General features: G+C 38.6%; 1 long non-coding RNA gene across 1 annotated transcript in view; it reads right to left on the bottom strand.

Moving 5' to 3' along the window:
• Positions 1-25398, bottom strand: part of LOC139146377 (uncharacterized) — a 37810-nt gene extending 12412 nt beyond the window's left edge. Inside the window, exons 1-2 of the long non-coding RNA XR_011555137.1 lie at positions 25098-25398; positions 23841-23905 (exon numbers count right to left, since the gene is read on the bottom strand). This is a non-coding gene — a long non-coding RNA (uncharacterized lncRNA). The remainder of the gene's footprint in view (positions 1-23840; positions 23906-25097) is intronic.
• Between the last annotated feature and the right edge of the window lie 1097 nt (positions 25399-26495).

The following is a 26495-nucleotide window of genomic DNA, read 5'->3' as shown; positions in this document are numbered from 1 at the left end:
TGGCAATGACTTTTTTATTATGCATCCTGGGCTTATGGCTTTGGTTCATATGTCCCACATATCATTTTACTAACTTGTATATTGCCCACAGGCATCTAATGCTTCAAAGGAGGTTGATTAGTATTTATTTATGCAAAATATATGAGTGAGTATTGTTCAAGTATTTAAATTTGATGGGAATGACTCATTATCAATGGTGTATATTCTTGTACCTTGCTTCTTGCTCTGTACAAGTGTTGAAACCTCAATTGTGTGAAGGGATTGAAAGAGAATAAGGAGTAGGGTATAGAAACTGTCTGAAAATTTGTTCAATGTTATATTTGTAACATTACTATATTATATATCTCATATATTTTGTGGATTTTTCCTTATGCAAATGTTGCATGATATTTTTGAATGTTATGTTACTCAGTTTACAATGCATTTCACCATTACACTCTTTGCTTTCAAAAAGAAATTATACTGGAAGAATATTATGTGTTCAGTACTAAGAAATGAAGTTTTCAGAATATAATGCTGGTGTAAGATGAAATAAATAAAGCAGAGAATGCATTATATTTTAAATGTTACTTTACTGTACCGTACTAAGGCAAAAAAAAATAATTGTGTTTCCTGTAACATGCTCTTCAGAAATAGGGTAGGTAGGTTGGGAAAAAAATTTTTTGGGTAATTTTTTTTCTTGACGAAAAGAAAATGTGAAATTATTAATGAAAATTTTGTGAAACATCATGAAATCTTCCGTAATTTTATGCTTTTTGCCCAATCTCGCGAGATTTCTTTTTCAAGGTCCCAAAAAAATTTAGGTTGGTTTGAACTAGAGTAGGTCAGGTTAACGGAAACACACAATTTATTTTTTTTGGCCTAAATGTAGAATAAGGGAGCATTTTAGCTCCCATATGGTATATGTAAATAGTATGGGAGCTTTTGGGATCAGTTGCATATGTATGTATGTATGTATGTATGTATGTATGTACGTATGTCAACATCAAAAACTTGAAAACTGCTGGACATTTAATCTTGATATTTGGTGTGTAGATGGATGGTGAGCTGTACATAGGAGTTTGTTAAAATGAAGTTGTCATTGCCTAAAATATGCAAATTAACTGGGTGTAAAAATGGTCAAAATTGAAAAAAAATCAACCACCACTGGTCAGATTCCTGAAAACATTTGCATGTTATATGTGCATTGTGGGTCAATATCTTGAATTTGCTATTTTCATGAAGTTTTTTGCAATTTTACTCATTTTTGGTCAAAAAATCTTCTCTGAAACTACTTGTCTGATCAGTTTGAAACTTGTTATGGAGGTTCCTAGGGGTGACCTCTGTCAGATTGTTCAAATTGTGAAATTTGCATTATTGTATTTTTGGGCTATTTTTCCTATTTTTGGTGAAAAAATCATCATCTCAGAAATGACAAGTCTGATTGATTTGACACTTGGTATGGAGGTTTCTAGGGTTGACCTATGTCAGAATTGTTCAAATTTTGGCAAAATTTGCATGATTGTAGTTTTTGGTAATTTCTTCCTTTTTTTAGCCAAAATTTCTTCCTCACCGAAACCACATGGTGATGGTTTGAATGTTGGTAAACAGGTTGATAGGGGTTAACTTTATCAGATTTGTTCAAATTTTGTGAAGTATTTGTATATTTTTGTGTAACTTTTCCCGTTCTGGGTCTAAAAATGTCAAAATCCTGTGTATTGAGTTTTTATGTAGTTCACCATAGGCTACGTGTATCAAATTTGTTGCAGTTTTATTTTAGAAAACAATTCTTGTCAAAAGGGAGCGACATCGCCGTTTTCTGTGGTATTTTTATAGATGTTGTATTACACTGAGATTAAAAATTATTTTCTTAAATGATGATGCAAATATTTCTTTTCAGGTCAGTCTAAGAAAAGATCACGGGGAGTTAACAAGAGCTTGTTTCAAAATGTGAAAAAGGGAATAAACAAAAGGTATGTATATAATAACAGTACGTGTTTTACTACATGATTGTTTAAATTACATCATTGAGAGGTTTTCAAGGGATACCAGCTGGGTTGGATGCATGTTATTTTATTCATATGTTCTCTAAAAGTATGTAAATGAGAGTGAAGTAAGGGGGAGGAATGTTAGAAAATCAAGATATTAAAAACTTATACTTATAGTGAGAATGGTTAAATGTTTTGACCTTGAATGTAAATTAAAAGTCTATATTTATTAATGTAGCATTTTGATATGTTTTGTCATAAGATAAAAAAAAAGCTGCTTAGCAGCCACTTTTATATCTGTTCAGACTTTACATACCAATTTAGTACTAAAGTCTTCCCCATATTGCACTGATTTATTTTTATTTTGTTATCATTTAACAGCGAAGAAACCGCGCCACTAGCATCGCCGATAAAATAGAGCTATGCCAAGGATGTGGCCGTAGTGAGCGAAGTGGATTCAACAACTGGGTGCAGTGTAGCATGTGCAATAAGTGGGAACACATTAAATGTGTTCCCCATTTAACAATTCAAGGCGCGCAAAAAAATCCTATAGACATGCATGCAAAACTTGCATTGAAGAGAAGTACGGTAGGTATATCCCTGTTTTGAGGTAAAAAAAAAAAGGCATATAAACACAGTTTTTATGCTTCCAAGACATCTTTGGTGACATTCATGTCGGATCTAAAACCAATGCATCTGTTCATTCACCATTTGATAGGTAGGCACAGGTATGTAAGGGTAGCTCAAACCCGTAACTGGGACCGCCAACTGGGACTCCCAGTTGGCTTAAAATGCACTCTGGGACCGGTCCCAGTTCGCTTCTGGGACCGGTCCCAGTTCGCTTCTGGGACCGGTCCCAGTTCGCTTCTGGGACCGGTCCCAGTTGGCCTCTGGGACCGGTCCCAGTTGGCTTCCGGGACCAGTCCCAGTTGGCTTCAAAATTAACTCTTGGACCGCGGCCGCGGTCCTAGTTGGCCTCCAGGATCAGTCCCAGTACACTTCAGGGACACATCCAATTTGTGAACTGGGACCACTATGAAAAAATCCAGTTACTGGTACTTCATACTAACAATCTGTTAATGTTTTCATCTTTTTACCCTGCCATAATCGTAGGTATAAGCGACATTTAATAGATCCCAACTACTAAAGGCCAAAGTAATTTAATTCTTTGTTTTGCATCTGTGTGCACATACTAGGGTTTTTTCTACTGCCAATGGTTTGAATAGGATTTTACTGAGTAGCTTTCCTGTTTACAAAATTTCACATCTTGTAGTATAACTTATTATGATCATGATGAAAGGAAGTTTCTGATGATTTTTGTATAGACACTTATGTTGTTACATGGAAATAATCAAGAAAATATAACGTGCGTTTTGATTTTCTTGTATGTGTTTTAGTACTGCCTTCCCGCTCATTTTTCGAAACATTTGAATGGGCGCAAAACAAAGACTTTGATTACTTTGGCCTTACTGTGATGTACTCAGTTTTAGCACTAGTATGTCCTGTGCTATGGTGTGTGTTGAAATCTTACTGCACGGATCAGGTTGATAGAGCGACTGTGTACTGAATCAGATGAAAAAGGAGATGAAAATAATTGTGCAAGACTAGCAATTAACTCATCAAGGCTTTCATTACATTAAAAACAGCAAACAAAACATTGAACGAAAACCCGCTGTGTTTTAATAGAATTGCAATTCACTTGCAGTATATGACTGATATCTTAATTTGGACCTAGTTATATTTCTGAACAGATAGACATAAATAGGAGAGGGGCAACCATCAGTGCATGCATGTACTGTTACAGCAGAATCATTTCATTGTGATGCGAGGAAAAATAGACATCAATGAGGTGATAATAGTCCCATTACATTTTAAGACAAAGGGTTTTGAATATACAAGTCAACAACATGCACTGCTTCAAAACTTCATTGACAGCTAGTAGCTATATGTAGTATATGCTGTCTCAGTGTTTTCTATTTCATCTGTCTGTATGTCTGTCATAGCTCTATGGAGCTACGAGTCCCAGAATTGAAATGAGACCTGACTGTCCTTGATGAAAAAGGGAGATGTTAGCTTTCCCACACAAAAAACATACATAATTTTCACAACAGCACAGAGAATATGAATAAACAAGTGCATACAATTGCTACAAAAGGCATATAGTGGGATGGGAAACTTCTTTCCCATTAAGATTATGGTTTCGTCATTACAGCATGGAGGTACCTTACCTCCATGGTACAGTTCATTTGATACAAGTGTGTTTTTCCCCGCAATCATAATGGTCCCAGTTACGTCGAGCTAGACGTACGCTTCTGGGACCGGTCCCAGTTTGCTTCTGGGACCGGTCCTAGAGGCCAACTGGGACCGGTCCCAGTTCGCTTCTGGGACCGGTCCCAGAAGTGAACTGGGACCGGTCCCAGAGTGCATTTTAAGCAAACTGGGAGTCACAGTTGGCGGTCTCAGTTGGGGTTTGAGCTACCCTTACATACCTCGTAGCCAACCACTTTGTGTTTGTTAAAAATATGCAAAGTACACGTCCATGAAAAACACCCTTTAAAAATATCCTTCTACCTAATATCTCTTTAATATTTGGTATACAAGTTCCAAGAAAGAAAGTACTCTTTTAATCAGCAGGTACTTTCACATCTTGTGATGTAGGTTAAGGACACAGTGTCATAAATGGTATTTCTTGTATTTGTATTATTTTTTTCAAAGAATACTTTTAATCACCAAGTATGTTCACATCTTGTGATGTAGGTGAAGGACACAGAGTCATAAACAGTATTTCTTGTATTTGTGTTAATTTTTTTCAAAGAATACTTGTATTCACCAGGTATGTTCACATCTTGTGATGTAGGTGGAAGGACACAGTATCAAAAACGGTATTTCTTGTATTTATTATATTTTTTTCAAAGAATACTTTTAATCATCAAGTATGTTCACGTCTTGTGATGTAGGTGAAGGACACAGTGTCATAAATGGTATTTCTTGTATTTGTATTATTTTTTTCAAAGAATACTTTTAATCAACAGTGTATGTTCACGTCTTGTGATGTAGGTGAAGGACACAGAGTCATAAACAGTATTTCTTGTATTTGTATTATTTTTTTCACAGAATACTTGTACTCAACAGTGTATGTTCACGTCTTGTGATGCAGGTGAAGGACATAGTGTCAGAAACCATAGACAGTGGTCTCTACTGTCTATGCTGAAACGGTATTTCTTGTATTTGTACTAAGTTTTTGTTTTGACTTAAAAGAAAAAAATCTTTTAATCACCAGGTACTGGTTTTTTCATATCTTTAATGATGACTATAATAAAGTCTAAAATAAGTTAAAAGTTAGTTTTGGCCTAATGTTATTTTTTGGTCAATTTTCTGCATTACCCAATGCAATTTACCAAGGAACTATGACTGTTAGTCATAACAGTCATAGTTTTATGACATAGTTATAGATATAGCCAACTATGATGGCTTACCGTAGTTTTGCGACATTTAGTAATTTCGAGTTATCTCTAAGATTTTTCACAGGCGGCAAAAGGAAAAAGAGTAGCTGGCGAGGGAACGCAGCGACCGAGCGGGAGGGAGGGTTTTGGAGGGGGCCCGGGGTGTCCCCCCTCCCAACCGTTGGAGATTTTTTTATTTTGAGCTTCCATTTGTGATGATTTGTTGGCATTTAAATACCTGATTTTTATAAAATTTATCTACTATGGATCTATGAAAATTTGATGTTTTGGTAGTTTTTAATAATGTAATTTTTTTATTAAAGAAATATCTGCGTTGGTTTGACAATGACACATTCCAGTTACATTATTATTCATTTACTTTTAATATGATCATCAACTGTACATCACAAACATCGTCATCTTTATCTGATGAACCACTATTAAAGAGACAAAGTCACTATCTTTTTTACCCTTTTTCACAAATATTGTTGCTAGTGTCAAGTTACTGATGTTGTTAGACTTTTGGAGAGAGGTCTCAAAAACGGTTGACGGTAGACAACTTCGGTCTCGTTTGCGTACACAGTATAAAAAAAACCCCTCTCGTCAGGGGTTAACGCTAGGCTAGTATTAACCCGAGCCTGATATAACGGTCATGTCAGGAATGTTTGAATACAAACTGCAACATATCGTGCAGGCATTTGTAACAATGTTTTTACTGTGTGGCCGCTGTCACAGTGATAAGGACAACATTCGTTACAATGTAGCAGTAGTTGTCTATATACTGAAACCTCTGAATAGAAATGGTTCATGTCTTCTGCGAGTTGAACAAAATAGTAATAATAATAACAATAATAATATTTATTTCTTTAGAGCGCACTGCATACGTCTCAGTGCGCTTTACACATTTAAAATAGATAAAATACCAGCAAAACATGACAAACAAGAAATGTAGAAATAATCAAAATATGCTAAAAACGTAAATGGATTAAAAATGAAGAAAATTTCTGCTGAGTAAAAAAAAAAACAGTTGAAATATAGATAAAAAAAAACATTATTAAAATTCTACAGAGTAAGTAGCAGAAAACGTTAAAATAAAATAAATGAATAAATACTCTCCTGGCGTTTAGCATAATGAGAGGTTTTCCGCTAGTTATGTACCATCGTAATTTGATAAAACTATCCAGAAAATAATGTATTTTTAAAATTAAAAAGGTCAAAAGATAGTGACTTTGTCCCTTTCAATTCACTGATATTAGCTGTTTGTAACGTCTTGTCCAGTCACTACTTTAAAAAAATTATACATGAACTACACAAAAAATGAAATAGTAATACAAAAAAAGTAAAACAGTAGGAACACACACATGATTAAATAAATATAATTGGTACGTTTTTATTTGAAATTTTACTCCAAAACATCTTACATGAACTTGCAAGTTTTATTAGAATGCTGTGATCATTCCGTCCTACAAGTTACGTATACGCTCGTTTCTGTAAGTTCAAAGCACATTGACCGGCTTCCGCGATTAGACGTGTGAAATTAAAACCACTTCGAAGTGAACAAACTCCGTATTAACCAAGTGTTCTTGTACATGTACTACGATCGATAGCGATGCACATTATTTCAATCGGACGGGTCCGTGTACAAGTAGACGTTCAACATCCCGCCCGACCCAACATGTATTATTCAAAACATACTTGATACTTATAGCGAGAGTAATATTTGGTCAGCTGTTTGTAATATTAATATGACTGTTAAAACTGTTCAGAATAACTTACGCAAACATTATCAAGCTTCTTGGTACAGTGACTTATTCAATGATAACAAGACTCTTGGGAAGGGAAACAATAAGCTCAGAACATACAGAGAATTTAAAACTAAATTTGGTTTAGAAAATTACTTACTAGATATTAAGAACATTAACTGCAAAAAATTGGTCACAAAACTTCGTATTTCTGATCACTGTTTACAAATAGAGTTGGGTAGAAGGTCAAAACCAAGAATTCCACCTGAATCAAGATATTGTAAGTTTTGTAAAACTTCTGTCGAAGATGTAGTGATAGAGAAGTTCTCTTTTCTGCAATGAATCTGTATTATCCAATGTTTGATAGTTTAAATGAAAGAGAGAAGTTTTTGTATATTTTAAGTTCAGACGACACATTGTCTCTCATGAAGTATATTAGAAAGACTTTAGTTCCCCCAGCAGCCGAAGGTAAAGACATCAACAAGAATGTTTCATGTAATGTATAGTTTATTGTCTTGCTATACTGCACTTTCCGAAGTGTGTTGTTACGCAATAAAGTGATTAAAGTGATTTATTTTACGTGCATGATCTATCATCGATACAGCTTAGTGGGTCGCGATCGCGTCGATCGGCAATGCACACTTTATTTACCTTGTGAGTTCATATGAAAAACCCTTGAATTGAAACATAATTGTGGTACTTACTTTCATTCTTTTTTAGTCTCTTACGAAAAATTGATATGCTGGAATTCTTTTTCCCACCGCTGAACTTAAAACGCCATGATTGTTTGTTCATGTGACGACGAATTACGTCCTCTTGTGGCAATGACAACACGATGACCAATCATAGCATGGGTTACATCTCCCCCGCATGGAAATCCCAATGCGTTACAAATCTTCTGTTTAAAACAGACGCTGTGATTGGCTGTATGCACGCATTCAGGTAATTCTACAAGGTCATGACATTCAAATAGGCACTGTAAATGCAGCTCACACGAGTTTTAGTGGGATCGTCTTTGCGATTTTCAAGCTTTCTCGCCATTTATTATTATTATTATTATTTATTATTATTATTAAAAATTCTTGAAAAAACGCACTACACATACGTCACAGTGCGCTGTACAGAACACACCCAAGCGATTTTACAAAATACAAGTGTCAGGATAAAACGCACCACACGAGCAGTCCTGCGGTGAAGAAAATGTACCGCAAAGCATAAACAAATCACTGATGATACAGATTAAAAAGATAGGTTTCAAACCGCGTTTAAAAGACTCAACATTTCTTGCAGTACGAATCTCTACAGGCAACATATTCCACAACGATGGCGCACACACTGAAAGGCTCTCTGGCCGTATGCTTTACTGAATTTTCCGCGAGGTGGAATCAGACGTAACTTGTCTGTGTTACAATATGTAAAAATCAGTACTTTGAGAAAGCTATAATGTGTTCTTGAACAAGGATGTAACATGCGCACGCATGCGCACTCTCTCCAACATGTCACTCGTTTTAGTGAAATACACGAAGTTACTTTGAGCTCTGAATATCTGTGTCTGCGTCACTTATTCATGACCATCCACGATCAAAACATGGTGGCAGCGGTAAAACTTGAAGCCTAGATGAATCCTTGAACCAAAGAAAAGGACCCAAGGACGAAGAAACTGAATTTCTACGGCAACAAAACTGTAAGTTGTGATCGGACTGTATTCCGTATGAACGAACACACGTGTTTCTAATACACACGGCTATCATTGAAACCCGGCACTGTCTGAAACATTGTCGTTAGTACTGAGAAACCTAATACCGAAGCCGATCGCTGCAATACTCATTATGGCAAACCCCCAAGAGAACGCTCGTGTTACTTTACCGCCCAACGCACCACAGATTCCATTGCCTGCTCAGTTGGATGTAGGTGACAGCGCCACCTCAGCCGAGAAATGGAAAACATGGAAACAGGTATGGAACAATTATAGTGTGATAACGCAGCTGAATACTCAAACAACTGAATACCAGTTAGCCCTGTTTCTCCATGCCATTGGGCCTGAAGCTTTAGCAATATATAATGGATTTGGTTATGCAGAGGGAGGACAAATCCAAGCTAGACACTATTGTCAAGAAATTTGACACCCACTTTGTTGGTGAAACCAATGAAACATACCAACGATATCTATTCAACAAGCGTGTCCAAGAGCAAAATGAAAGCATTGATACCTACATTACAGCACTGAAAACCATAGCCAAGACATGCAACTTTTGTCAGTGCTTACACGACTCGCTCATCAGAGATCAAATAGTTGTTGGTATAAAGGACAATGCAGTACGAAAGCGTCTCCTGCAAGAACGCAAACTAACACTCAACCATTGTATCGACACATGCCGAGGTGCTGAAGCCACCGCATCACGTCTGAGAGCGATGGGAGGTTCAGAAGAAGTAAACAAAGTTAAGGCAAAGCCCACTCCCAAAGAAAGAAGCAGAGTGATACTAAGAGTCACAAAGCCCAAGCTCCAAATACCAAACAGAATAGTATTGACTGCAAATTTTGCGGATACAACCATGTTCCTGGTAAACAGAAGTGCCCTGCATGGGGAAAGACTTGTACATCATGCAAGGGTAGAAACCATTTCGCCAAGAAATGCTTGAAAACTCGCAAAGTACGTACTGTGCAAGACAACCAGTGCAGTGAATCCAGTGACTCTGAACCAGAATGGATAAATGTTGTGAAGGTCAACTCAGTGAATGACAAAGAAGTTCACGCAGAAATTCTTATCGATAACAAGCCAGTCCGTTTCCAGTTAGATTGCGGAGCAACGGCTAATATCCTGCCCATAAAGTACATCGGTAAGAGAGACATTAACCATGTCACAATAATCTAGTAATGTGGAATGGCACTAAACTACAACCAGCCGGAGTATGTCGCCTGATCATACGCAACCCAAAGGGAATGAAAGTACTCTGTTGAATTCATTATTGTAAAGGAAAACCTAACTCCACTCCTAGGCATACAAGCGACACAACAGATGAAGCTGCTAACCATAAATAGAGAGAACTTCAGGCAGTTAACTCAGTCTCCTCTGATGACAAGCAACACATCGTCAACAAATACCCTGATGTCTTCGATGATAAACTAGGACAACTTGAGGGCAAAGTACATCTATATGTTAACCCAGATGCAACCCCTGTCACACTGCCATGTCGATCAGTACCCATCTCCGTAAAAGACAAATTGAAAGCCGAACTTGACCGACTTGTAGGGCTTGGAGCCATCACACCATTGACCAACCCACTGAATGGACCAGTCAATTTGTAGCTACGACAAAGAAGTCTGGAGAAATTAGGATCTGCATCGATCCGAAACCCTTGAACGAAGCGCTCAAAAGAGAGCACTATCAGCTACCGACCCTTGATGATGTCCTGCCTGAACTATCAAAGTCAAAGGTCTTCACCAAAGTCGACCTGTCGTCCGCATACTGGCACCTGACTCTTGATGAGGAATCCAGTCTACTTACCACGTTTATTACTCCTTTCGGAAGATATCGATGGCTTAGACTGCCTTTTGGCCTCAATGTCTCCAGCGAAATATTCCAAAAACGCTTACACCAAGCACTAGAGGGCCTACCAGGCGTACTATGCATTGCTGATGATATCACAGTCCACAGCGACACTGACCCAGGACACGATAACAACTTAGACAAGCTACTACAACGATGTCGTGAGAAAGGCATCAAACTCAAGCAAGCCAAGTTGAAACTACGATGCAAACAGATACCCTTCCACGGACACCTACTGACTGAAGACGGCCTGAAAGCTGATCCAGACAAGATAAAGGCAATCATAGAAATGCCCAGGCCAGAGAATCCTGAAGAAGTCCAGAGACTGAATGGTATGGTAAACTATCTTAGTCGTTTCCTACCACGCCTATCTGACGTCATGAAGCCCATCAGACAACTCACTCATACTGATGTTAAGTGGGAATGGACCGAAACGCAGGAAGCTGCATTTCATGAAGTAAAGAAGCTGATGACGTCAGCGCCTGTATTAGCATACTACAACCCAGACAAAGAACTTGAAGTACAATGTGATAGTAGTCAGTCTGGCTTAGGTACCGTACTACTGCAAGAAGGACGCCCCATAGCATACGCAAGCCGAGCACTTTCACCAGCCGAAACGAGATATGCCCAGATCGAAAAGGAAATGCTGGCTATTGTCTACTCGATGGAGAAATTTCATCAATACACTTATGGCCGACACACCACAGTATACAGTGATCACAAACCTCTGGAGTCAATACAGAATAAGCCGCTATCCAGAGCACCAAAGAGATTACAGAGAATGATGATCCGTCTCCAAAACTATGACGTGAAGATAGTCTACTGCAAAGGTAAGGACATGCACGTAGCCGATACTCTATCCAGAGCATACTTACCTCCTGATGGAACAAACAGAGAAACTGTGTTTGACAAAATCAATATGGTCAGTTTCTTACCTATAAGTGAGGAGAGACTGTCACAAATTCGCACAGCAACAGAGCAAGATAAATCCCTGCAGTCACTCCGAAAGGTAATCCAGTCCGGTTGGCCAGATACCAAGGACCAAGCACCAACACAAGTATCGCCATACTTCAACTTCAGAGATGAACTATCCATCCAAGATGGCCTCATCTTCAGATCGGAAAGAGTCGTCATACCACACAGCCTAAGAAAAGACATGATGACCCGCATACACTCATCACACACTGGCATTGAAGGTTGTCTGCGTAGAGCGCGCGAATGCCTGTACTGGCCAGGTATGAGTGCAGACATCAAGAACTACATCTCAGCCTGTGAAACATGCAGAACATATGAAACTAGTCAGTGCAAAGAAACACTGATGAACCACGAGATTCCACAACGACCATGGCAAAAAATAGCCTCAGATCTATTCACCTATGACAATCGTGACTACCTCGTAACCGTAGACTACTATAGCGATTTCTATGAACTGGACAAACTTCCAGACACAAAGTCCTCAACCATCATAAGGAAAACCAAACAGCACTTTGCCAGGTATGGAATACCGGAACAAGCTGTAAGTGACAACGGACCACAGTACATATCTACTGAATTTGCAGAATTCGCTAAGCAATGGGACTTTGAACACCTCACCATAAGCCCATACAACAGCAAAGCTAATGGCAAGGTCGAAGCAGCCGTCAAGAAAGCCAAACAACTCTTGAGAAAGTGCAAGAAATCCAACAGCGACATCAACCTTGCACTACTCGATCAACGCAACACCCCAACACAACAAGTAGGCTCCAGTCCAGCACAACGCCTAATGAATCGTAGGACCAGAACACTACTTCCAACCGCAGCCAGTCTACTGAAACCAAGGTCATTCAACTCGGAAAGCGAACGAGACAGAATGAAGAAAAAGCAAACTGTACAAGCAGCATATTACAACAGGAATGCACATGACTTACCAACGCTAGAAGAAGGTGATGTTGTCAGAATGAAACCGTTCATCCTAGGACAAAAGAAATGGCCAAAAGCCATCGTCACACAGCGCCTGGATGGAAGATCATATGAAGTTAAATCAGACAACACAATCTACCGACGTAATCGAGCGCACCTCAAGAAACAACAGAACCACCAGATACCAAAGAGTTGGCACCAACAGACGCAATCCTGAACGCTCCCATTTCCATCAAACCACCATTGCCTGCAAGTACCCCTCCACCACCACGTCTGCCAGCTACCAAGGAAACAACTTCGTCGCCTCCGCCCCCTCCGACTGAAACAACACTGTCTAAATCACCAGTGAAATCCAGAAGCGGCCGTATAAATAAAACAACAACCTATTGGAAGGACTACACCACTTGAAAACTTTGTTCTGTGTTCTATGCTAGTTTTAACACACTACTGTAACTATGACTACAGTTGCCAAATTATTCATGTTTCATAAACCTTTCGTTACAAATTCAACAAAACATTGATACTCAAAGAAACTTTATATTATCTTATGCATGCTGAAACAAAGTTGATATTTTATCATGTTTATTGTTGTATTTGCATCTTGAGAATGTTTTTGTTCTAAAAAAAAAAAAAAAAAAAAACAAAAAAAAAAACAAAAAAAGTTCACTATTACTATGTCCACCAGAGGCCTGAGTACGGTAACGCGGACAATTGATATGAACATTCCAATTCATGAACAATTAACATCATATCAGGACTCCCTACTATCCTTTAAAAAGGAAGGATGTTACAATATGTAAAAATCAGTACTTTGAGAAAGCTATAATGTGTTCTTGAACAAGGATGTAACATGCGCACGCATGCGCACTCTCTCCAACATGTCACTCGTCTTAGTGAAATACACGAAGTTACTTGAGCTCTGAATATCTGTGTCTGCGTCACTTATTCAGACCATCCACGATCAAAACAGTCTGCAGAACGGAGATCTCTGGTAGGAACAATATTGCTCTATCAGCTCTGTAAAATACATAGGTGCAAAGCCTCTAATCAATTTAAAAGTAATAACATAATCTTGAACTTAATACGTGCTTCAACAGGCAGCCAATGTAAATCAACTAGTACAGGTGTAATATGATCAAATTTGCGAGAACGGCTGACTAAACGTGCTGCGGCATTTTGAAGAGATTGCAAACGGTGAAGCTGATCTTTGTTAATTCCATACAAGAGACTATTACAATAATCTAACTGAGATGTTACAAATGCGTGGATCAATGTCTCGGTAGTGTCCTGATCGAGAAGGTTACGGATCTTGCCAATTCTATATAATGAGTAGTTGCCATTTCTACAAACGTGGTTTATATGATCAGACATAGCAACCATTCCTGTTTAAATCGTGCCAAGATTACGTACAGAGTTTGAAGGGATGACATCAGTGTCGCCGATCCTTAGGCTAGATAGTCCCGTCGCATCAGATTTAAGATCACAAAAATACTTAAGTAACAATTTTGGGTGATGAAACTTCTGAAAGTAGCCGGTAAGTCACACGACTTTTAGTCAAACCAGGCGGTTGTTTTCTGCCCGTTGTTTTTGCCGGCTGCCCAGCCGGCTTTTATGTTTTAGCGAGAACACTGAGTAAGCTTTAATAGATATGCTGGCACTGTTGAAGTCACAGTAGCTGTAACTTTTGCCTATATTTTTCACTCGATGTCATGATGGAAATCAAGTCATATTCTGTTGAAACCACACTTAAGGTAGCGTGTTATGTTCGTTGGCAAATTTTACTTACATGTTCAACAGTGCTCAAAACAGCAGAAAAAGCCCTGAAAGCCTAGCTGTGATCAACAGTGCTCGACACAGAAAAGCCTGTGATCAACACTGATCAACACAGAAAAAGCCTAGCTGTGATCAACAGTGCTCAACACAGAAAAGCCTGTGATCAACACAATCAACAGTGCTCAACACAGAAAAGCCTGTGATCAACACTGATCAACATGATCAACACTGCTCAACACAGAAAAAGCCTAGCTGTGATCAACAGTGCTCAACACAGAAAAGCCTGTGATCAACACGATCAACAGTGCTCAACACAGAAAAGCCTGACACTACTCAACACAGAAAAAGCCTGTGATCAACAGGATCAACAGTGCTCAACACAGAAAAGCCTGTGATCAACACTGATCAACATGATCAACACTGCTCAACACAGAAAAAGCCTAGCTGTGATCAACAGTGCTCAACACAGAAAAGCCTGTGATCAACACTGATCAACATGATCAACACAGAAAAAGCCTAGCTGTGATCAACAGTGCTCAACACAGAAAAGCCTGTGATCAACATGATCAACACTGCTCAACACAGAAAAAGCCTAGCTGTGATCAACAGTGCTCAACACAGAAAAGCCTGTGATCAACACTGATCAACATGATCAACAGTGCTCAACACAGAAAAAGCCTAGCTGTGATCAACAGTGCTCAACACAGAAAAGCCTGTGATCAACACGATCAACACTGCTCAACACAGAAAAGCCTGTGATCAACACAATCAACAGTGCTCAACACAGAAAAAGCCTAGCTATGATCAACAGAAAAGAACGCAAGTTTAAAGCATGAACAAGCTGTCGTGAACAACACAATCCCTCAAAAAACAAGTCATCGTTGATGACACAGTCCCCACTTGTTAATGGGTACTTTGATTACATGTCCTCAGAGAGGATAGAGTCCTCTTCATTAATTAGGTCTGTGATAAAAATACTTTTGATACAGATGGCGCTCAATGGCCAAGAATGAGTTCCATGGTGATGAAAACATAAAACCAATGTAGGCCACCATCCTAAAGTTCAGAAAATGAGTCAACTAGGAATTAATAACAGGATGTTGCAAAACATTTTTGCATACAATTCTAACACTTGACAGATTATCACTGGTACCATATTTGAGACATGCCCAAGTTTTGGCTAATGACAGGAAAAAATTGTAACAAAATGGCTGCCATGCAGCCATATTGGATCATATCATGAAACAAATTGACATACATATGTATGACATAGGTTAATGTCCTTGTACCAACTTTGAATAAAATCGGTTGAGATATGCCTGAGAGTATTATGGCTCTGTACATGAAAAATCGTAACAAAATGGCCGCAAGGCAGCCATATTGGATCGTATCACATAACAAATTGACATGCATATGTATGACATTAGTCAATCTCCTTGTACCAACTTTGAATAAAATCGGTTGAAACATATCTGAGTTATGGCTCTGTACATGAAAACATCGTAATAAAATGGCTGCCTAGCGGCCATATTGGATCGTATCACATAACAAATTGACGTGCATATCTATGACATTGGTCAATGTCCTTGTACCAACTTTGAATAAAATCGGTTAAAACATGTCTGAATTATGGCTCTGTATATGAAAAAATTGTAATAAAATGGCCGTCTGGCGGCCATATTGGATCGTATCACAAAACAAATTGACGTGCATATCTATGACATTGGTCATTGTCCTTGTACCAACTTTGAATAAAATCGGCTGAAACATGTCTGAGTTATGGCTCTGTACATGAAAAAATCATAATAAAATGGCCGCCTGGCGGCCATATTGGATTGTATCACAAAACAAATTGACGTGCATATCTATGACATTAGTCAATGTCCTTGTACCAACTTTGAATAAAATCGGTTGAAACATGTCTGAGTTATGGCTCTGTACATGAAAAAATCGTAATAAAATGGCCGCCTGGCAGCCATATTGGATCGTATCACAAAACAAATCACATGCATCTGTATGACATATGAAGTAATCCTTGTACCAAGTTTGAATGAAATCGCTTCTTGCATCTCTGAGATATCTGCGTGAACGGACGGACGCACGCACGGACATGACCAAACCTATAAGTCCCCCCCTATAAGTCCCGTGTCCGTGGGGACTAAAAAAAAGTGTAGAACAAGCGTACCAAATTTACATTTAAAAAAAATAGCACAATAGTAAGAACACTTAGCTTATCCAATTTTTAGTACTTTGTGCCCTCTGGGCACAAGGTACTAATGTGATGGCGCGGCCCAATACGGCCAACATAGTGGGCCGTATGCTGTGGACGCAGGTATCTCAGAAACGCTTCAGTAACTTTTTCTGAAATTGGTCTGGTGGTCACTTGGGCATGTATCTCAAACGTCTTTTTTCTTTTTTTTGATTGAATCATTTTAAAGTCACTTTTTTAGCTTTTTTCTGAAAACCACTATTTTCACTTTTTCCTCAAAACCACTGATTTGATTATTGTGATGTTTGGCATGGGTGTTCGTATAGTTGAAATACCGTCAGAAATGTTCAAAATTTGGTGATACATGCCTTACATTGTTTTTAAACAATATTTTTATCCATTTATTTTATATTTACTTGATTTTGCCTCACTTTCGCTAAAGCTACCGTCTGCGCATGCGCACAACTGTAGGACAAAATCTGAGTTGAAGAATCGAAACGGACGCCATCTTGTTTCTCGGTATGGGCACATTTTTTACATTGTGAACGTTTCACTGTGTATTTCAACATGTTCTATAGTTATGAAGTTGACAGTGATGCACTTTTGCAGCTGTCGTGTATTTTTTGGTACGAAAGGCGCCTTTGATCGACTGAAGAATGATGGCCTCCGTAGGCGATAAACACCGGTACTGGCAGGCATATCAGTTCTACTGAGGAAGTAATCCACTGGCCCGTATAGGTCAGGGCTCACTTAGGGAGAACCACTTGATTTCTGGGGGGGGGTATGGAGGATTTCGAGGAAAAAAAATTGTCACCAGGTGAAATAAAAGAAAAAAATTAAGCCTGTAATGGCTTGAGAAAAAAATATTCTCATAACAGACAGAAATAAAAAAGGAATTGTCACAATGCTGTTGAAATGAGCAACATTTTGGAAACTTCATTCTCATGTATTCTTTGCTGGCATGCTGCCAAAGGCACGCAAATGTTTTTACCACAAGTAATTCTTATGTGGTTTTTTTCCAGCACTTATGATATAAGCATTCACTACTGTACACCTCGGTGCACTTGATGTTTTCCTTCCCTTTTCTGACCCAAGAAATCATGTTTCAGGATTTCTGTTGCAATATCTCAATGGTATAGGCAATATCTAGATGGGACTATTTGACTTCTCTAAATCGTGAAAATTTAAAACACAAGATAGGAGTCAATAAACTAGTGTTAAAACCAATACATTATTCTCTCAATATAAATATGTTAGAAAGATTACAAGTTGACAATGAAAATTGAGGAACAACAAATATAATGAAATACAATGTGTGAGCCTTGTTTCTCTGACCACAAAAGATAACATCTCCCCTGAGAACTTAAAAAGAATTGACTGTTTTAAAGACAAGTCATCGTTGATGACACAGTCCCCACTTGTTAATGGGTACTTTGATTACAGGTCCTCAGAGAGGATAGAGTCCTCTTCATTAGGTCTGTGATAAAAATACTTTTGAATAAATTTGCTTGATACATGTCTGAGCTGTAGTTCAGGACATGAAAGAAACGTAATAATGGCCACATGGCGGCCTTATTGGATCGTATCACAGAACAAATCTATGTGCATATGTATGACAGACATCCAGCTCTATGGGTTTGCTCAGAATTAGATATATGCATAATTAATGAGGTACAGTATGAAGCATCATAAGGTCTCCCATCATACCATATATGAAGGGTGTACCACTTGTGGTTCCTGAGTTATGGACAAATATGTATATTTAAGGTCAAAGGTCATCGACGTCATGTGACATTTTGTCAAAAAAATTGTAGTGCTAAGTTATCCCTATATACCAAAAATCAGACCTCTAGCTCTATTTGCTTGCTCAAAATTAGATATGCACATAACTAATGAGGTACAATATGTGGCGTCATAAGGTGTCCCGTCATACCATATATGAAGGGTGTAGCACTTGTGGTTACTGAGTTATGGACAAATATGTATATTTGAGGTCAAAGGTCACCGAGGTCACATGACATTTTGTCAAAAAAATTGTATTGCCAAGTTATCCCTATATACCAACAATCAGACCACTAGCTCTATTGGCTCGCTCAAAATTAGATATGCGCATAATTGATGAGGTACAATATGTGGCGTCATAAGGTGTCCCGTCATACCATATATGAAGGGTGTACCACTTGTGGTTCCTGAGTTATGGACAAATATGTATATTTGAGGTCAAAGGTCACCAAGGTCACGTGACATTTTGTCAAAAAATTGTAGTGCTAAGTTATCCCTATATACCAAAATCAGACCTCTAGCTCTATTTGCTTGCTCAAATTTGATATGCACATAATTAATGAGGTACATATGTGGCGTCATAAGGTGTCCCATCATACCAAATATGAAGGGTGTAGCACTTGTGGTTACTGAGTTATGCACAAATATGTATATTTGAGGTCAAAGGTCACCGAGGTCACGTGACATTTTGTCAAAAAAATTTTATTGCTAAGTTATCCATATATACAAAAAATCAGACCTCTAGCTCTATTGGCTCACTCAAAATTAGATATGCACAATTAATGAGGTACAATATGTGGTGTCATAGGGTGTCCCATCATACCATATATGAAAGGTTTAGGACTTGTGGTTACTGAGTTATGGACAAATATGTATATTCGAGGTCAAAGGTCACCAAGGTCACGTGACATTTTGTCAAAGTGTCTGAGATATCTGCGTGAACGGATGGACTCATGGATGGACTCATGGACGGACATGACCCAATCTAAAAGCCCCCTTGACTTTATCTTTGGGGACTAAAAACTGTGTAACTGCATCCTTTTTGCAATATGAATACGATGAGAAACTAAATTTTTATTTTTCTTGGCCTTATACATGGGAGTCTATGGACTGCCTTATACATGGGAGTCTATGGACTGCCTTATACATGGGAGTCTATGGACTGCCTTATACATGGAAGTCTATGGACTGCCTTATACATGGGAGTCTATGGAGGTGAAAACTAAAAAGTCCTCTAACACGGCCAATTTGATCGCATTGTGAAACAAATCAATGTGCATCTGTATGAGGTAGGGTACTATCCTTGTACCAAGTTTGAACGAAATCGCTCCAGGCGTCTCTGAGATATCTGCGTGAACGGACGGACGCACACTCGCACACACGCACGCACGCACGCACGCACGGACGCACGCACGGACATGACCAAACCTATAAGTCCCCCGGACGGTGTCCGTGGGGACTAAAAAGCAGGTATAGTACTGATCACAGTTGATTTGCCAAAAAAGTGTTCTATAATTTAAAGTTGTATATATAATAGACTTTCCATTTTGTTTGTCATTTGTTGGAAATGTAAAATGAATAAATAAAAACATCCAGTGATATGTGAAACACTGGCTTAAATTTGAAAAATTGCACTGCTACTCCATTTGAAAAAAAAATTGATGCAGGTCTGACTGTAGAAATAAAAAAATGCTCTCTCTCTAACAAAAAAAGTTCCCATACCCACTTCCTGCATACCCCCCCCCCCCGAAATCAAATGGGTCTCCCCTTAATATGCGCATGCGCACATAACAAGTTAGCGTTGTTTTTCAAGGACTGCCATCATGTTTCTCGGTCAGTTGCGGATTTTGACGTTTTAAAGGTTTTAGCGTATATTTGATTGCTGTCATGTATTTTTTGGCACGAACCGCTCCTTCGATAGACTGAAGAATGATGGCCTCCGTACTCCCCAGTACCGGCGAATCCATTGCTTTTAATAGCGAGGCAATCCCACCGGCGGCCCGTACTAATAGCTGGGTGAGAGCGAGGGAATGCTCTGTCCTTCTACCTCCGGCCTCCATGTCATAACAAACTAGCGTCTTTTTATGTTGATATACTGTCCTTTCGACACAGCGATAACTTTTAGTTTTCTGTTGCTTATTTTGGGTAATTTCGACAGTTGTGCATTGATTTTGACATCATCTTTTACTTAATAACCGTCGATGTCGGCAACTCTCTCGCTAGCCCTGCGTACGATGCTGTGTGTTAGGAACGCACACAGGGAATGCACTGCGTACACTGCGTACGTACGCAGGGCTAGCGAGAGAGTTGCCGACATCGACGGTTATTTACGAAAAGTGAATGAAAGACTGGCATTTTTGGAAGCGATCGAGTAGCTGAGGTGGGCAGGGATACGACTTGGGCCCAAGAACGCTGAATTTCGGCAGTAATTTGGCTTTTTACGTCAAGTCCCAAAGTGGATTTGAAGTCACCGACCCTACGTACGGGTCTTTGCAGGGCTGTGGTGAGCGGGGCGAATAGCTGTAGCGGAACACACAGCATCGTACGCAGGGCTAAATCCGACATGGTAATTTGCCATGATCATCAGATCATACATGATCCGAGATTGCACTTCAGCAAGGTCACGATAACTAATGTTGTTTTTTTCACTGTCGTTTAATACCTATATTTTCCACTAAAAGACCATTAGAATTTCCTCCTGGCTACTTTGAAATCGTGCACTGGCATGCATGTAGTTGTCAACATCACTATGCTTTAATGTACAGTAGACTCTCATACTATGAATATATCGACTGTCACTGCATGTGTGCAAATCACTCCATATCATATCAAAAAATGTAGTATTGCGACGTTTGAGCTGCCAGAAGCCAGAATTTACAGTTTACGAGAAAGTTATCTTACATGTAAAACTCAGTTCTACTATGAACAAAATGCAAGCTATGTTGTATAACTATCGTGAATAGCATAATATTTTGTACCTATCACCGTGTCAGAAAATCAGAAGGAAACAACCAGTCAGACAAACTGTGGTCAGGATGATACTGTCCAATTTTAATATTTGTCTCTCGGCACACACCAGATACTCATGACTGTAAAACAACATTTCCATATAATTGTATATTCAGTTTTTATATTTAGTTTGCTTTTCACCATATTGTATGTCCTTCCCTGCACTACATAATTCAAAATTAAATATTGTTTTTGGCCTATACATACTTGAGGGATAAGCTTATTTAGTCTCATACATTAAAGATGCACTGTTGACCTACAGAGTCCAAACTTTTTATCATTGTATTGTAGATAGGTGTACACTCCAAATACTAAGTACAAGTGTGGTGAGTGTAACAAGCAAATGTTTTTTAGTCAATGGTTCATATCAAGGTTGTTGATACTTAGAATCCACACTTGAACTTATGCTGGACCACTAACCAACCAGTTCAAATAACTTTCATTTATGTCAAAACAATTTGACTTTTTGCCAAATTTCACATTTATGGCAATTAATAAACAGTAAGGAGGCACAAAGTTTACTACTGTGGTTTAATTGACAACATTGAACAGAGCCCACAACCGTCAATGCATTACTGCTTCTAGGTAAATTATGCACATATGCAAATTATATAATTTGAATCGGCCAACCAGCTACAACCTTTGAAACTGCTGCACATCAGCCCTAAATATTTTGTTTTTACGCGAATATACACTCATCCAAACTGTCTAACGCAGTACGCGATAGCGTACACACTGGCCTCACTCAAGTCACAATTGGCACGTTCAGATTGACGACTTTGCGTCGGCCCATGCAGGTCCGGACCTGGGCCGGGGCTGACTTAAAAAACCAATGTGGACACGCTGAGTCGGCCCTGGGCCGACTCAGTTTGGTCCCGGTTAGAAGGGGGGGTTCAGGGCCGACTCAGGGCCGACGCAAAATTTGGTCCGACGCAAATCGCCAGTGTGGACACGTTACGTCGGCCCTGGTCCCAGTTGACCAGGCCTCCGCCATGGATCGAAGTTTAACTAGTCACCCTGTTCGCACAAAACAAACGACGTTTGAAACTAAAGTTTACACCTATCGAAAGTTTTCAATCCAGTCTTTACATTTTAATATCATCCCATGTACGCAGAACTTCCCACCAACCTTTGTTCCGCAAACGAGACCATGTCATTTGATTCCACAGTGCACGTAATAGACTAGAGAGGCATGTCAAAAATGCCGCGCACTGGTTATTTCTCCACCGCGGTCTTATATATACTATATGCTCATCCAATAAATAGTGAAGATCTCTCCGATGATTAAAAGGGTGAGTGGTAGTCATATTTGCCCTTCTTGTGCGTAAAAACACAGGAAAATCATGAACAGTAGAAACAGCGTGCCATATTCAAATGCGCCATTTTGAACTTTGACAGGTCAGAGGTCACAAAGAAAGGTAAAGTTACGTGGGCCCTAATTCTGGTACCGGTAGGTGTGGACACTGACCAAATTTAATCCCAAAAGGACAATTATTTTGCGTCGGCCCAAATTTCAGTTGGGTTGCCAATGTGAACAAGATAAATGTCGGCCATGCCAGTAGCTGAATAGCCAACACGGCAAAACGAAGACACGTGGACTACAATTATTGCAGCTATGTCGACAGCCAACACGGCAAACAAAGGACCGTGGGCTAAATTTTTTGCAGCGGAAATGTCGATAGTGGCACTCACGCTACCTCCCAATCGCGCTCAACGTACTTGTCGATCAATTTCCATCGAAACCGCTCAACAAAATTTCATGAAACCTTCGAATCTTACTAAGTATACACTAAATTTTATCATCAGATAGCCGCTCATATAAAATTTTGCTGTCTTGAGGTCGAGATTTTCGATCAAAGTTCTTCTTTCAATTTCAAACGATGACAACATGTGAATATCGCAACATCGGGGCTCTGACGCATTAGAAAATTATCTGACGTTTCCAACAAGGGGTCATACATTGAAACATGGTCCCTCCTTTCATTTTGTGGAGGGACCGTGATTGAAATCAGCCCATACGTTTCAGTAGAATGTTCCATTTAATATAGGGGTCGCAAAATCACCCTTTTCTGGTGATCCGCGCAAGAGAACGATACCCAATTTTCAAGTTTTTATAACTTTTTACTAGTTTTATTTTTTCGATTTTATTTTTTTACAAATGAATGAAGAAGTTTATGACAATCAAAATGAAGTATCATGAGTGAAAAAACATCATTGAATTAGGAGAAATATGCCTTTAAAGTTGGGACTTTTTACGTGAACTTCACTCAGCAGAATAATTTTTCGGGTGTTTGACTTGGCTAGTAAGAGAGATATGTAATATAAACATTACAGCCAAACAAGGACTATGTACCCTCGGGGCAGGGCACCCTTTGCCCAGTTTAAGGAGGGCAAATGGTCACCTACCCATGGGCACATAGTCCCATGTTTGGGCTATAATATATAACGGGACATTCACATTTACTCACCTTAGATTCTATCCAAAACCATTTACAGATAACTCACCATATATACAAACAGGGATCATATACTCCTGAAGAAATAAGCCACATGGAAACAGTAACACAATATCAGTTCACGATGAAACTAAGAGCGCTTGGAAGCAAAATGATTAGGTATACATTATATCTGTTGTAGCCAAAAAAATAATTTGTCTTGGTAACTGAGCTGAGTTCAATTAATCGTCAACAGACTCTGTACATTTTGATAGGCAATAAATAAATTGAGTACAGAGACTAACCAGAGCATATTTGTAACATAACTGACAGAGTAATTGTCTCCATGAAGATTATTGAAATCTGTTTGGATACTTCTGTCAATAAACCCAATTCATACCAACATAATTGTACCTCTGTGAGAAGTGTAAAATTTCACCACAAAGGTTGACAGGTCAATATCTAACCTTAAGAAATAAATATAGTCATAGTAACATTGAAAATATATTGGATTGTTTTTTCTACATGATGCTGACAAACAGGAAACAAACAACACATTACCTCCTACACATTGCTGAAGACATACAAAGACATGGCCACACTCAAGGGTACCAAGCAGAAAAATTTGAAGAGGAGAACAGTTGTGTAAGAATGGTGCAGGAGTACTCCAATAGACACAATCTAAGTTTGGATACTGTAAATCGTCTCCACAAACAGGAAGTCCTGCGCTTCATACTAGATGGCGGACAATGGCAAAATCAAGATAATACCTTGTGAGTGAATAGAGTGACAAACTGTATCTAAATTTATTAAGTACTCATTTAGCACATGGGATGCACACATAAATCAATAATTAAAAGCAACAAAATTTATGCTTTATTTTTTTAATAAAAACAACAAACTGAGATTATAACCATAAAGGTGTGGGCAAGTGGTGATACAAAAGACCTTTCCTTTATTGCACAGAGTTAAAGCAGGTGAAAAAAGATCATTTGACAAAATGTCAACCCTAAACGTCCATTTCTTTTATCAAGTGCTTCAGCAGTGGCAAACATATCAGTAATATTAGATATCATAATTTCATGTAGATGTGAAGGAGGATCGGAAAACACTTGGTGAATCAGCATCGATCAACAACTTCCTATTTGGCAGAGAGACAAGAATTATAAGATCAGCTGGAATGTTAATACAGCCCGAAAGAAGTAAGAACAGACATAAGTTCCAACGGCCAATCTACCAACTGAAGATATCCACACAAGAATTAACACAATATGTTAATGCTCATCTCACCGGATACATAGTTGATGAACAGGCCGTTTCAGAGGGAAGTTTCACCAGACACAAATCAGTTGTAGCCAAATCACTCAAAACAATTGACTTGGGGTCGTCTGTTCTGTATAAAGACAACAAAAGCCAGGTAAGGGTGCAGCTTCATTGACAAAAATGTACCACAATGAAACAGAACATTGTAGAACAAAGTGACCATATAGACAAATTTCAAGTCTCCAGTCTGGAGATTGTTTTGAGTGTCAGAGTCGCCAATGAGTGAATCAATTAGCCATTTTGCCATCTGGCGAGCGGTAGCGCGAACACTGCATTAATGTGCATTGTTTTGGTATTAAAATTTTATGGTTATCATGACCTTTATCAATCTGGAATATTCATGCATCTTGCATTGTATACAGTGAATGTACTACTTCAACTTGGTCAATATTCTATTGTTCGAGATGTATGCAGATTTTTCTTTGCTTCAGTACACATTATCCAACAATGAATAATTCTTCTTATAATCTCAACAGGTTAAACTGGGTCTTGTCCATAATATTGCTGAACTTAGGATGAACAACGTTCATAATAGGTATAGTTTACCTGCAAAAATACAAACCTCAGATGACTACAAATCTTGTCCCTGATATAGATGATTGTTCGGGTGTCAGATTGTCATTAAAGAAGAAACATATATACCAGTCTCCCCGCAACATATTATACAAGCGATAAGCATAGCACATGACTGTAGAAGTGAAGGATGCAACTTGAAGTTGGTGAACACTCGACAATTAGTAGAAAGATCTATAGTAAGAAAAATAAAGAGTATATATAAATGCAATGCAAATCATAAAAAATATCTTGTGAATAGATTCAGATTTACTCACCAAAATAAAACATGGTGTGTAATGAGAGTCAAGAAATTATACATATGCCCTTTGGAGAGGGTCAACCATTTTTTTTTAACAATTAGAAGGAGATTTTGCAGTACCCTTCCAAATCTGACAGTTACAACTACAGAATTCCAATATTTTTTTCTGTTAAAAGTCCATTTTATATTTCTGACATGACCCATTACCGAATGAAATAAAACATTGCCTGATTTTATAAGTGTAGGTAAAAAATTGTGAGAATTTGATTTTAGGTATGACTGCAATTTTCAATATGAATTTTGGGGTATGGGGCAAGTATTGGTCATATTTCATGAAAACTATACAAGATATTGAATGTTACAATATGTCATTTTAAAGATTAGTAAATTATCTTTCTAATGATATCTAACAAGTGAGGTTATATTCAAAAACAAGCTCAGCAGATGACTTATAGGAAGACAGGTTTAACAAAAATGCATGCAAGTCGGCAACACTGTGATTTTGCGGTACCCTTCAAAATATGACTGTTACAGCTGTAGAGTCCCAATAT

This window comes from Ptychodera flava, chromosome 12, assembly GCF_041260155.1.
Source record: "Ptychodera flava strain L36383 chromosome 12, AS_Pfla_20210202, whole genome shotgun sequence".
Lineage (NCBI taxonomy): Eukaryota > Metazoa > Hemichordata > Enteropneusta > Ptychoderidae > Ptychodera > Ptychodera flava.
This window is presented reverse-complemented; position numbering and strand designations above follow the sequence as displayed.